Consider the following 14446-nt stretch of genomic DNA (forward strand, 5'->3'; position numbering starts at 1 on the left):
ATCTATTTGCTTTCTTTGTTTCTCTACCTTTCATTCTTTCCACCTCTCTATTTCTCTCTCTTAGACAAATAAATATAATTAGCAAACAAATAACTACCATTGGACAAATAAATATCATTATCAATATCTGTTTTTGCCCCTTTTGTTTTTATTTTGGGCAGTCTCACGTAATGTTAATAAAAAGCAAATCTGCATATTTTACAATAAAAACGTGTGTAATATTTGTTCACGTCTTGCGGCTTTCAAACATCTAACGTTTATTCTATGTCGCTCTTATGTTAAGCAAGTTTGGCCACCCCTGTGCTAGAGTGAGACCCTTGCAAAGAATGGCGGGATAAAACAAAATGAGGTATATAATTGTCGCGCTTTCCGTCCTCCGGGAGGGGCTGTCCGCCGGTCGCCGTGCTGCCCTCCCGTCGCTGCCCAGCGGAGGGCCCCTAGTGGACTGACCTGGGTGCAAAGAGCGGAGACAGGGAATACCTCAAGGAGGGAGCTGGCCTCAGATGTCGGGCGAATCAGGGGGCTGCTTCACTCTCTTGGCCCGTCCTGGGGTCTGGCAGTCCATCTGTAGCTTTCCCACCCTTGTTCTCTCTCTCTCTCTAGCCGTGGGACCACAGTTGTAGCCAGCCCAGGGCCTCTCATCGGCTCGCTCGTCCCTTGCTTTTATTTCCACCTCCACTCCCTGCTCCTCCTTCTCCCAGGCCCCGCCTCCCTGTAAAAGGTCCAACGCCGGGGCTCCCTGCTCCACCCCTCCTCCCTCTTCCGGGTCCGGTTCTTCGGGCCGGCTCCTCCACGCGGCGGAGACGGCCGTGTCACCCCTCTCCACCTGCCGACCCCCCCTCACCTCTGACGGGAGTCACGGGTGAGCCTCCACTTGTCCCGCGCCTCCCTCTTCCGCCCGAGAGCCCGCCGACGATGGCTCTGCGTCTCTGCGGCCGCCTCCTCGCCAGAGCCCAACGCCGCCCCCAGCCTCCTGCCTCTGCCGCGCCCTTCCAACCTTCGCCCCAGACCCCTGGGTGAGTCCTGCGAGCGGGTTGGGGGTTGGGTCACAGGGCGCGTCTGACATCCCTTCCTCTCCCGGCGGTCCCAGGAGGTCCCGGCCACGACCAGGACAATAATAAAGCATTTACCGTTTTAGAAATCCAATCTACAAGTTATGACGTTATCACCGGTAGAAATTACTTAGAATTTTTAAAAATCCACAAATTATAGCAAAAAACTTAAGAATGAACGGCAAAACATTTCCCCTGCAAGGTTAGCAAGGAAAGACAAAAAGAAGGGAAAACATTTTGGCTGTTTTCCTCGGTAAGGATAACGAACACTAGGTCTCACTTTTTAAGAACTCGGCATAGCATTCATCCAGGCGTTGTTGATGTTTTAGCTGTCTTGCTTGCATTTGGTTCCATTACCCAAGCAGCACAGGGGGACATTCTCATTCAGGGCATAGTTGCGTCCCGATTGGATCGACCAGGACTGAAGCACACCTAACTGTGCTGGAATGCGACGCTTCACATTTACTAGGCGAGCTTCAACTGCAAGCAAGCTGGAGGCAGGCCATCGGCCCTATATGGTGGCTCTCCAGGGGCTGATGAAACTCTTTGTCTGGTTGCTTGCCAGGATGACAAAAACAACTGCAATACACCCAGCAGAAGAGCTGTGTTTGTCTTGGCAGTTCATAAGCAGCCAACAGGGGAAGAGGCAAAAGAGCCATTGATTTCCCCCAGTTAAAAGAGAAAATTTTATCTTCATATGCTTGTGGGTGCCATGGTACCCACCAACACCTTTCCTGGTGCCCACCAAGTGTTTTTAGGAAGTGGGAGGGGCCAGGTAGAGCTTTTGCCCAGCAAGGTTTCTGATTGGCCGTGCAGATTTTTTTAAAAAATGTTGCTTTGGCAGCAGCTGCGACTGCAGCACAAAAATCTTCACTGTGTGACTGAAGTTAAGCTATGGCAATCATTTTGTGGCTGGCTCCACCTCCCATGGCAGCCATTTTGTGGCTTTGCCCACCATGCCACGTCAGAATTCCAAAGGTGCCTGCAGGTTTAAAAAGGTTCGGGACTCCTGGTCTAGGCTAACTAATATCCACTCTCCAAGCAGAGAGATGAAAGGCATTTCGCCGTAGTCATTAGGTTCTCAACATGACATAACTATGGAGACTCCAGGCACCCAAGCGCAACACGGGCTCTTGGAAGGTGACAGCCCGGGTGTCATTCAGAGATTTTAAAAAACCCACACTTTAAAACACTGAAGTAGAGATGTGAAGCCTTCCTGAAGCCTTTTTTGTTTTTTTCCGAAAAATTGAAAAAAGAAAAGAAATTTTTTTGATTATGGAACGTTTTATTTTAACATGATGAATAAAATATTTTAAGACCAAGGTGTTCAAATATTTTCCAAATCATTTCTAAAATATATATATATGGTATCAGATTGATCTAATTTCTGTGCACTGAGGACAAGCAAGTCCTAGGTTACAAACTGAACTCTCCAATGCAAGAACAAGATGCATTTCTTCCTTTAGGAGGTACTGTTGTCACAAGAAAAGAAGAAGGTTTCAGTTTTGTTTTTGCATGTGGGTGGGTATTCTGTTTGTAATAATTGTTTGGATACACTATATTTTTAATATGCTAGTTGTGATAATTTCATGCCAAGTAAAAATGTCCATAGTCATATTTTATGTTCCTAAAGGAACAGAATGACTTTCAATCTAGAAAACAAAAGAAATGCTAATGTAGCATTTTTTTCAATTTTTCCAAAAAATTCAGGTTTTTCCAGAAAAAAACTGGAAAAAACCCGGGGGGTTTTCCGAGCTTCAAAATTTCCAGAAATTTTACATCTCTGAAGCACAACCAAATGCACAAAAATGTCCATAACCTGTGAGCTACACGTTTGACTCTTAAAAGGCCCCACCCTGTTCCAAAACTGGGCAGTTTCATGCACTGAAACACAAGCCTCCCAGGGAGGAGGCTCAATTATCTAATCAGAAAGAAATGCTCGCAAGTAGGACGAGACAGTCAAACCCAGCCAAGGCTGCATTGTGTTAGAGCTTAAGGCCCAAAAAACTGGGCGAGGCAAGCCCTGACTGGCCACAGAGGAAACACACCCTGGGGAAGACGGAATGGAAAGACACCCCCGTTCTGCACTTTACAAGCTGGTGCTCAGAGCAAGTGGAAAGAGTCTCTATTTTTCATTGACGCTATGCTATAATTGACCCATCTGAATCCTTTGCCAAAGGAAGTCCTGGAAAAAACCTAATACAGAAATAGCATTGTGGGAAAGCCACATACACACCAATCATTAGCATCGTTATCTGTTCCCTCCCCACAGTGGGCAGATGCACACGTGGCCTACCAAGTTAGGGACCCAAAGATCCCTTTTTGTTAAATCTAGATCGCTGCGAGACTCTGGGCACTTATCTTCATTCTACTTTGACAAGATTTTCCTGCTCTTCGGCAGCTGAGAATCCTGAAGGCCTTAATTCTACAGCCTCATGTGCAGAAGGCTTCTCAGAGGCCGGCCTCAGTCCACTTTCCTCAGCCTCCAATCCTCATACGCTTTCCAGCCCCTCCCCAACTTCAGAGACCGAGCAATTCCCTTCTTTAATTTGTGCTGCTACCTAGAAGGTATTTATAGATCTTACACTCCTCTGAGCCTCTTCTTCTTTTTTTTTTTACAAATGCTAATTCTTACCTCTTCGCAACATGCATCGAGCTCCGTTTCGGCCTGTCTTTCTCAGCATTTTGCCCAATATTCTACATGGATGGTAAATAGTGGGGATTCATACACGAAACCACGGTTTGCGTTAATCATAGTTCCTAATGCAAGCCACAGTTTGAGCTTCCCGGTGGTCAAGCAAACCATGCTTTTAGATAAATGCTCTTTTCCAAGTAAGGAAGGGAAGCAAATTCCCCCTGAAGGAGTCAGGTTGCAGCTCTGGAGTACTCCTGAACCTTGATGTGGAGATCTGTTGCAGGGGCAAAGGAGAGCTTTTGCTAGCCATGGCCAGTGAGTCACCTGGCAACTCTGGTCAGGATGCAAGGGTCCATGCTACCACGATGGCCATTTCTTATTTGATCCACTGTATGCACCTCTGTTGAGACGCAGTGGCTCAAGTGGTTAAGACGCTGAGCTGCAGGCCGGAAGGTCTGTAGTTCGGCAGTTCGAGACTCCAGTGCTGCATGACGAGTGAGCTCCCATCTGGCCCCAGGTCCTGCCAAACCTAGCAGTTTGAAAGCAAAAAGCTGCAAGTAGGTAAGGAGGTACCACTTCGGTGGGAAGGTAACAGCGTTCCATGCGCCTCGGCGTTTAGTCATGCCGGCCACATGACCACGGAGGCGTCTCCAGACAGCGCTGGCTCTTCGGCTTGGAAATGGAGATGAGCACCGCCCCCTAGAGTCGGATTTGACTGGCTTTCGAGCAAGGGAAACATATACCTTTACGCACTTCTACCCTGACTACTACTTGGATGGGAGACCTCCAAGGAAACCGCAACACAGAAAACCATACGGGAGAGTCACCGCCCACTCTTCCACACCCTGATCTGTACTGCCCAAGCTAGCCCAATTTCGTCAGCTCTCAGAAGCTAAGCAGGGTCAGCCCTGGTTAGTAACTGGACACGAGATCACTAAGGAAGTCCGGGATCATTATGTGGAGGCAGGCAACGGCACACTACCTCTGAAGGTCTTTTACCATGGAAACCCTAGGGGGGTTTGCCACAGCTCAGCTGCGACTTGATGGTGGGGGGGGGAAGGGCATTTTTTACAGCTTATGGAAATTTCAGCCAAATGCAGTAGAGAGAACCCCCGTTCAGGGCTAACTAAAGCAGCTGTATAAGGGCAGGCCTTAGCGGGTTGCCGGTTCGCTTCTGGGCTCAGTTCAAGAACGCACACTGACCTTTAAAGTCCTTGACTGCCAAACAATGATTTGCTCAATATTTTTATTTTAAAAAAGAGGTTTGTATACGGGCTTTCTGACTAGTAAAACGGTTTTGTGTACTATAAGCTTGTGCGTTTGATACCCATTTCACACACAGGAGGTGAACACACAGACGACAGAAACAGGTTTTCAACCATTTCCGCAGTGTGCCTATGCTGTCGTTGTACACGGCACAGAGGAATGGCCTTCCCCTCTTGATCTAGAACCTACAGAACCTCCTCCCAAGATACTGCCTGCAGTTACTAAAACAGGGCATGCAGAAGGATGCATGTAGCACTGAGGAAGGGGCAGGACCAAAACGTATCAGGCAGCCAATTTGCCAGCGGGGTCACCAACATCGTGCCCACGACCGCTACGGTGCCAACACCTTTCTTGACGCCCACCAAGTGTTCTTAAAAGTGAGCAGGGCCAGGTGGGGCTCGTGCCCAACAAGGCTTCTATTTGGTCAACGGAGATTTGATTGGCTGTGTAGATTTCCAAAAATATTGCTTTGGGCCACAGCTGCCACCAGTGTTCCCTCTAAGCTGAGTTAGTGTGAGCTAGCTCACAGTTTTTAAGCCTCCAGCTCACAGGTTTTTCTCTTAGCGCAGGAAGGATGGCTCCAGAGCAAGCTAATTTATGCAGTAGCCAAATCGTTCGCTCACAACTTTAATGCCAGGAGCTCACCAAGTAGAATTTTTGCTCACAAGACTCCACAGCTCAGAGGGGGCATTGGCTGCCACCAGAGTACAAAGATCTTCACTGTGTGATTGGTGGTCAGTTGGGGCAGCCATTTTGGGGCTAGCTCCACCTCCCGCGGCAGCCATTTTGGAGCTAGCTCCACCTCCCACGGCAGCCATTTTGGAGCTGCACCCACCACACTGTATCAGACTCCAAGGGTCTAGGACCCCTGGTTTACCAGGCCTGCTTCTAGATATAAATCAATCACTAGCTGGCACAAGATAACACCACTGGTCTGTTCTTATATTTTATGGCGGCTTTTACGTAGCGGGCAGAGCTGAAGACAGAACGCACACACACCCCATCCCAGCTTGCCAAAGAAACAGCAGAGAAGACAACCCCTTCTACAGCATTTCTTCCAAAGGCAAGCAAATGTAGTCTGTGTAGCATGCTGGCTTTAATCTGCTGGGGAATGTCCCTGGCAGTTGAAGCCTGTACTCACATGCCAGCGGTGAGACAGTTCAAGGAGGAAGGAGGGTGAGAAGGCTGTGGGGAAACAAGGAAGCATTCTAGCTTCACCTGCCCAGCCCAAAGACTCCCCTGGGACCGGGATCTACGCCCTTGAGATCCTCCTGTCAGCCCAATTACAACTATTTCCCAGGCAAATCTCTGCAAGATGAAGCATCAGATCAAAGACAGCTCAGTCTGGGCCGGTCTTTTACTTAAAAACACAACTTTCTGTGGGGCTGGCAATTTAAGACTACTATGAGCCTGGGGAGGGGCTGTGGCTCAGTGGCAGAGTTTAAACTGGGCATACATTTTAAAACAGACCCGAATTTTAAAAATCGAATACACGCACAGGGACCCGCTGTCGGTCTATCACCAAACAAGATGCAAAGACACCTTGCTTGGACTGATTGTGGGGAGGGGGTGGCGGTAGTGGTTTGCCACATGCCAGATGATGCAACAAACCGTCCACTCACAGAGTGACAAAGGTAATGCTCTTAAGATGGCACTAATCAAGTACTTTTCTTACGGTTTGAGAACAAGAAGCCCATTGGACTTCTTGTTCTCAAGTAGTGCCTTCCAACACCCCTATGGAGAAGGTAGACGGTGCCAGCAAATAGTATAGGGCTGCAAAATGGCATAAGGAACAGGATACCAGGGAAGGAAGGGGCTTCTTGGTGTGTGTATATGAATGAGATCACAAGGTTTGCAGGAGGGTTAGACTTCTGAACAATCTATTCTATCAGCTACGTGTTTACCTGAGAGTGGTGTGCACATGCAGTAGTGGTGGATAGAAGGGAGGATAAACACAGGGTGTATTCCCTCCACATACACCCTCAACCACCACCACTAGTTCCCATCTGACTGTACTAAATGCACAGTGCAGTCTTGAACAGAGTTATACCCTTCTGAGTGCACATGGCTGCGGTGGCTCAGAGGTTAAGATGCTGAGCTGCAGACCGGAAGGTCGGTAGTTCTGCAGTTCGAGACCCTCGTGCCGTGTGATGGAGTGAGCCCCCGTCTCTGGTCCCAGCTTCTGCCAACCTAGCAGTTTGAAAGCAAGAAACTGCAAGTAGATAAATAGGTACTGCTTCGGTGGGAAGGTAACAGCGTTCCATGCACCTCGGCGTTCAATCATGCTGGCCACATGACCACAGGGATATCTTCGGACAGTGCTGGCTCTTCGGCTTGGAAATGGAGATGAGCACTGCCCCCTAGAGTCAGATTCCACTGGCTTTCAAGCAAGGGAAACCTTTACCTTTTTTAAGTGCACAGAATCCAACCAACTTAGAAGGATACACCTCTCCTTATGATTGCTCTGTTAGTCATGCAAATACTAATAGTATTGCAGCTGCTACCGATGATTCAGTTCTATTGGTGGCAGAGTGTACTACTCCACCCCACCCCAATCATCCAAGGGCACAAACATACCAAGATAGAGAAGGACAATACTCCTTTACATCAAGGAAGATTTCTCTGATTACACTTAATATGGGAGAAGTAAGCATTTGCTCCTATTCATAAGCTGGATCTTTCAAATATCTGTATTACAACTAATTGGCTGTTTTAAAATGATGTGCTATTATTTGTTACAGAAATTTCCAAAGACGTTCCAGTGACTTAAGAAGTATAACTTTTTTGGTCTACACAGAAAGATCATCAGCAAAATTGCAAGGAATGACAACTGCTGAACAGTGACAGCACCCAGACAGGTGAAAACAATAACTTTTGGATTCAGAAGGAATCATGGGTATACAGGACTATTCAAAACTGAAGGACTTACTTCCCCTACTATTGAGTACCATCCACCCGTAGCCTGATGGCCAGCAATCTCTTCCTCTCTTCTTCAAGAGCTGCCAAAAGAGCCAGTTTGGTGTAGTGGTTAGGAGCACAAACTCTAATCTGGGATAACTAGGTTTGATTCCCCACTACTCCACATGCGGCTGCTGGTATGACCTTGGTTCAGTCACAAGTTCTTTCAGAGCTGTTCTCTCAGGAGCAGTTCTCGGGAGCTCTCAGCCCCACCTACCTGTTGTGGGGAGGGGAAGGGAAAGGAGATCGTAAACCGCTCTGAGACTCCTTTGGGTAGTGAACAGTGGGGTATAAATCCAAACTCCTCGCTTCTAATTCAGCTCTCCGCTTCAACAAGCAACACTGTCCTATGCTATGGTTAACTTGCACATCTTCACCCGTAATTTGTCCCTGCTCAAGGCAGAGCATGCATCTGATGCAGCAGGCTCCAGGCATGTGAAAAATTCCATTCGAATAAAAAAGAAAGACTAGGCAGCCATTAAGGTGCTGCAAGACTCCTGTTTATTTCTGCCCTGACAGACTAACAGAGCTCCTCCTTTGGAATTCAGTCCAAACATTAGCGCTAAACTCTCCCGTTAATTTACTAATCAGAAGAAAAATCATGCCAGTGTTTTCTGACGAATGGGGACCTAAGATTGGTCAAGAACCCCTTGCTTGGATTTGAACTACAAACTCACAGCACAGCCTCGGTTGTGCCATTCAGACCCCGTTTCCATACTCTTATCAGTGAGGTTTCTTCCGCAGGGCTGTACGTGCCTCCTTCCGAGCACTGAATAGAAGGGACAGTAAATTAAATTTCTCCCCCCCCCCGAAGTCCACTGAAACCAAAATCCATAAAGATAAATGGAGTTAGCATTACAACCTTCAGGAGTACATGGACCGCATAGCTAAATTCAAACTGTATTACAAAGACAAAGAAGACTTTCTAAGACTACACATCCTAAATAGATATCCTGTGGGTTTTTTTGCTAAAACTACTCACCTAGAAAGTCAATGACAACTCAATGATAACAGTATCAGATGGGAAGACAGAGTTATAAGCACCTGAACAGATTTTACGGCATTATCTTGTAAAGTACCTTCTTTAATCAAATTATAATCACAATGCAGTGGTACTCATTTCCGCTCTGCCCTAAATCCTTTTTACGGTGTCAGGCACTACAAATCTGTCTACTGAGATGATCCCCCCCCCCAAAAAAAATCAGGGCTTTGTTTTTCAAGCCCAGGGCCACATCATCACATTCATGAAGAATGAGACCAGATCACCTGCATTGGTCAGGCCGCACCTGGAGTATTGTGCGCAGTTCTGGAGGCCTCACTTCAAAAAGGATGAGGACAGAATGGAGTGGGTGTGGAGGAGAGCGACGAGGATGATGGGCGGGGGGGGGGGGCTGGAGCCAAAGCCCTGGGAGGAAAGGCGGGGGGGTTTGGAGTGAGGAAAGGCTGGGGGGTTTGGGAGTGTTCAGTCTGGAGAAGAGAAGGCTGAGGGGGGACAGGATGGCTCTCTTCGAAGTATCTGAAGGGCTGTCACTTAGAGGAGGCCAGGGAGCTGCTCCTCTTGGCAGCAGAGGACAGGACTCACAATAATGTGTTTTTAAATTAAGGGCAGGATGGTACTGGCTTTTTTTACAGGAAGAGTTGTGCAACAGTGGAATCAGCTGCCTGGGGAGGTGGTGAGCTCCCTCTCCCTGGCAGTCTTTAAGCAGCGGCTGGACAAACACTTGTCAGGGATGCTCTAGGCCGATCCTGCATTGAGCAGGGGGTTAGACTACATGGCCTGTATGGCCCCTTCCAACTCTGTGATTCTATGAACCTCCAGGGCTAGGAAGCCAACACCCTTAATCCAGTTCAGTGTAGTGGTTGAGTGCGCGGACTCTAATCTGGGAGAATGGGGTTTGATTCCCCACTCCTCCACTTGCAGTTGCTGGATGACCTTGGGCAAGCCATAGTCTTGACAAGAGCTGTCCTTGAAAGGACAGTTCTTGAAAGAGCTCTCTCAGCTCCACCGCAGAGGTTAATGATGTGTACGTAGGCGTTATTCCCATATGTGGAGGGTATTCCCATAAATGTAAGGAAGCCCAGTTCAGTACAAGAACAGAACTTCTTCAACTTGACCCAACATTATGGCAACGTACTGCGACTCCTGGAGGCACCTAGTTGTTACAGCAAAAGCCAACCATTGCTAAAGTCTGGTCTGTTTTTCTCAGCAAGTCAGATTCCATTGCTGTGTATACCAAGAACCATTTAACTCAAATAAGAAGAGAGTGCACCTCACTGAAACACAATGGGCGGCAGTCCAGAACACCAGAGATGGCATTTAGCTATTCATGTGCTCAGATCCTCATTGCCAGGCACAATTTTTCCCCCCCGACAGAGAAGCAGAATAGATCAATCCTGTACAACTGGTGGCATTTCGAGAGGTTACATAAGGAACCAGTTCCCACTGAATATCCGGAGACCAGTTCCTACGCCCCTTTCAAAAGCCACGAAAGCCAGCACGGCAATCCTCTGGAACCTTCAAACCGGCACAGAACATTTCTGCAATCTAGTTCAGATATGTTGAGACCTTCTCAATACTGACTTATCCAGTCACTTCGCAATAAGCAGTTCGGGCCTTGTACTCTTTACGCCACAGTAAAGGCAGTTTAAAGCAATGGTGCATTAACATCAACTGCCAAAACCACACAAGAAACCCTAAAACTGATCTGGCTGTGCACCGCAAGGATTCTTCAAGCAAGGCTACAGTAAATGCAATGCATTCAACCATTCAAAGATGCTGGGGGGGGGGGACTGCAGAGGTATCTTACCCCTCTGGGGGGGGGGGAGACTCAGTGGAAGAGCCTCTGCTTTGCATGCAGAAGGTCCCAGGTTCGATCCCCACCATCTCCAGTTACAAGGATCAGGCAAGTAGGTGATGTGAAAGACCTCTGCCTGAGACCCTGGAGAATAGCTGCCAGTCTGAGTAGACAATACTGACCTTGCTGGACCAAAGGTCTTATTCAGTATAAGGCAGCTCCGCGTGTGATCACGCGTGCTTAGTTACTTCTCCCAGAAGAAGAAGAGATTGGATTTATACCCCGCCCTTCACTTGGAGTCTCAGAGCGGCTTACAAACTCCTTTCCCTTCCCCTCCCCACAACAGACACCCTGTGAGGTGGGTGGGGCTGAGAGAACTCTGACACAAACTGCTCTTTTTCAAGGACAGCTGTGCCAGAGCTTGTGACTGACCCAAGGTCACATCAGCAGGTGCAAGTGGAGGAGTGGGGAATCAAACCCGGTTCTCCCAGATTAGAGTCCGCACACTTAACCACTACACCAAACTGGCTCCCAGAAGGCGGCTGCACACTTTGAAGAGCGCTGGTATACGCAACTTGAATTTCTGTTGCCAAGTCGTAGTTCCTTTTTTTCTTCAGCATGGCGTTCAATCGTGGACTGCCCCTGAAGCGCACAGAATACCTCAGATCTTAAACCCCGAAGCATTTTCACAAAACTGCAGAGTGTCCCCCAGTCACGCTACACTGGCCGGTGTGCCATCCAGTGTCCCCCAGCTCTGCTACCAGCCACTGGGCTACAAAACTGACCCACTGCAATACATGTATGACAGACAACCTGGCTACTTTTCTTATAAAGAGCATGGCATGAAAGAACTCCCTTCAGTTGCTAAGGAACTAAAAAAGACTGTATTGTGTTATAAATCATTTAAAGACACTCAAGAGATGCAGTAGGCGGACAGGGATGTTCTATCTTGCACCGTTCAGAGTCACATACCCTCAGAGGCTCCCTAAGAAAGGGGGGTGGGGGGTGGGAAATCAGGCAAACAGCTGCAGTCAAAGTGCTGACTTTTTGCAGCTGCGGGCCTCCCTTTTGTTTCAGACCTATCTAAAGATTTTTTTTCACTCCCAAGTCCTCCCAGCGCTGTACTTTCAAAGCGGCCCTGATGCATTATGAAAGAAAGAGGTTAAAAAAGGCCTCAGGAGGAGGCGAAAACAAAGGCTCCGAGGGAGCTATGAAGTGCTCGCTGATTAACACGCATTGACAGACGCCCTGTCAAAAACCTTGCTGAAAGACACAGCCGATGGTTTGGGCACAGGGACAATCGCACGCTCTCTCTCACACGTGTGCACTGAAACCGTTTTCTGCGAATGAATTATGGAGGAGCTCATGACTGTACAGATTTAGATGTTCTGGATTCTCCCACCTTCGCCACCCCACAACCTTTTGGCCCTCCCTCTTCTGCATCACCACCAATGTTCCCTCTAAGCTGTGGAGTCTTGTGAGCAAAACTTCTACTTTGTGAGCTACTGGCTTTAAAGTTGTGAGCAAGCGATTTAGCTACTGCATAAATTAGTTTGCTCTGGAGCCCTCCTTCCCGAGCTGAGACAAAAATGTGTGAGCCAGAGGCTAAAAAACTGTAAGCTAGCTCACTCTAACTCAGCTTAGAGGGAACACTGATCGCCACTGATCTTTAGTCGCACCACTTCCCATTCTGTTTTTATAACGGCTACCACAGCCCTGTCGGGCAGGCCAATATTCCCTCTCAGATTGAGAGGGATGGCTCAGGCCAAAAGAAAGAATAATGGACACAAGGTCATGTAGCCAGGTTTCCCTGGTCCAAATCTACCACTGCACCAGACAGGTTATTTATAAGTTATGTTTCTATCCCGCCTTCCTTCCACAGTGGAACTCTGCAGCTCTCTTAACGGGAAACTATTCGCTGCAGTCTAACAGCTTTTCCTCTAGTGAGTGGGGGGACGCCTTTCGAGCATCAAAATGACTATGCCATAACCTTATTTGGACATTTATACCCTGCTTTTCTTCCCAATGGGGACACAGTGGCTTACAATATCAACTTCTCCTCACAAGTCTGTGAAGTAGTTTGGAGAGCCAGTTTGGTGTAGTGGTTAAGTGCATGGACTCTAATCTGGGAGAACCGGGTTTGATTCCCCACTCCTCCACTTGCATCTGCTGATGTGACCTTGGGTCAGTCACAAGCTCTGGCACAGCTGTCCTTGAAAAACAGCAGTTTGTGTCAGAGTTCTCTCAGTCCCACCCACCTCACAGGGTGTCTGTTGTGGGGAGGGGAAGGGAAAGGAGTTTGTAAGCTGCTCTGAGACACCTTTGGGTAGTGAAGGGCAGGGTATAAATCCAATCTCTTCTTCGTCTAGATTGAGAGACAATGCTTGGCCCCAAGGTTGTCCAGCGAGCTTCCATGGCAGATGGGGGGATTCAAACATGGGTTTCACCCTGATTCTAACGCAACACCATACTAGTTCTCTCGTTCCTCATGCAGACAAAAGCCACACAGGCACAGTAAGGAAGGAAACCTGAGGTGACGGAGCAGAAAGCTGATAGGATGCAACCCACCATCACCAGCTGGTTTTCTTTTTTAGCTGTTTAATATTTTACTGATCCACTGTAGCAAGCTGCTCCGGGCATCCTATTCCAACAGTGTGCCCTGTTACGGAGCATTTTAAAAATAAACTCACTCAGGACAGCAGAAATAGGTGGGATGGGCCTCCAAGCAGGCCCACCATCCTAGCACTGTCCAGTCCCAGACTCAACAAGGTTGCTGCAACATCTGGAACCCAACCCATATCATCCTCGTGGGGATACGATACACACCTGCATGCTCCCCAAGAGGTTGCTGCACCATCCTGAACCCGACCCTCATTCGCATGTCAATCTATGGTCCACTACACGCCCACTACACGCAACCTCCCAAAAATCACACGTCCCTAATACACCCTTCACCTTTCTTTCCTTTCCAATAAAAGGCCACCGACTGAACAATTCACATCTCCCTCACTCACTCCGGTTGGCTCTACAACCCAAAAACCTATTTCACCATTTACTGAACTCCTCATCTTCTCAATTGTGTTGACTCACACTTGTGTGATCTGCCTGGAGTCCCAGGGCAAGGGGCGGACTATAAAGAATGTAAAGGAATCAATATCCCAACTGCAGTAAGCTTTCCTCAGGTTCTACTATGCTGCCTCCCCCGTGCTGCCGTTGGCTGACCTTCACATTTCTACCACCAGCCCCTTTCCCCCTTCAGAAGAGCGTACCACAGGCCACTAGCCATAACCCACCCCACATTCATATCCATTGGCACCCACACACATTTGAAATCACAGCAAATGTACACGTGTGCATCCCCAGATACATACTCACATACCTACATGTGTTCATGCGAATACATATACAAGCTATTGCACAACACATGCACAAAGCTTCCTTATACTGAATCAGACCCTGGGTACATCAAGGTCAACACAGTCTCCCCAGTTCGGCAGTGGCTCTCCAGGGTCTCAGGCGGAGGTCTTTCCCGTCCCCTCCTGCCTGGTCCTTTCGGACTAGAGATGCCGGGGACCGAACCCGGGACCTTCTGCACGCAAAGCAGCTCTTCCACTGAGCCGCAGCACCTTCCCATTTCTATATGCATCTCTCTCTATGCAGAAATATACATATGTGTTGTTAATACACAAACACACACACGTGTGTGTGTGTGTGTGTGTATATATATATATATGCATGTA

General features: G+C 48.2%; 1 protein-coding gene across 2 annotated transcripts in view; it reads right to left on the reverse strand.

Moving 5' to 3' along the window:
- The window catches only part of NPTN (neuroplastin), a 71100-nt gene that overhangs the window by 56145 nt on the left and 509 nt on the right, over positions 1-14446 (reverse strand). The window lies entirely within an intron of this gene.

The sequence above is a fragment of the Gekko japonicus genome, unplaced genomic scaffold (assembly GCF_001447785.1).
Source record: "Gekko japonicus isolate JY-2015 unplaced genomic scaffold, Gekko_japonicus_V1.1 scaffold3511, whole genome shotgun sequence".
NCBI classification, from domain to species: Eukaryota; Metazoa; Chordata; class Lepidosauria; order Squamata; family Gekkonidae; genus Gekko; species Gekko japonicus.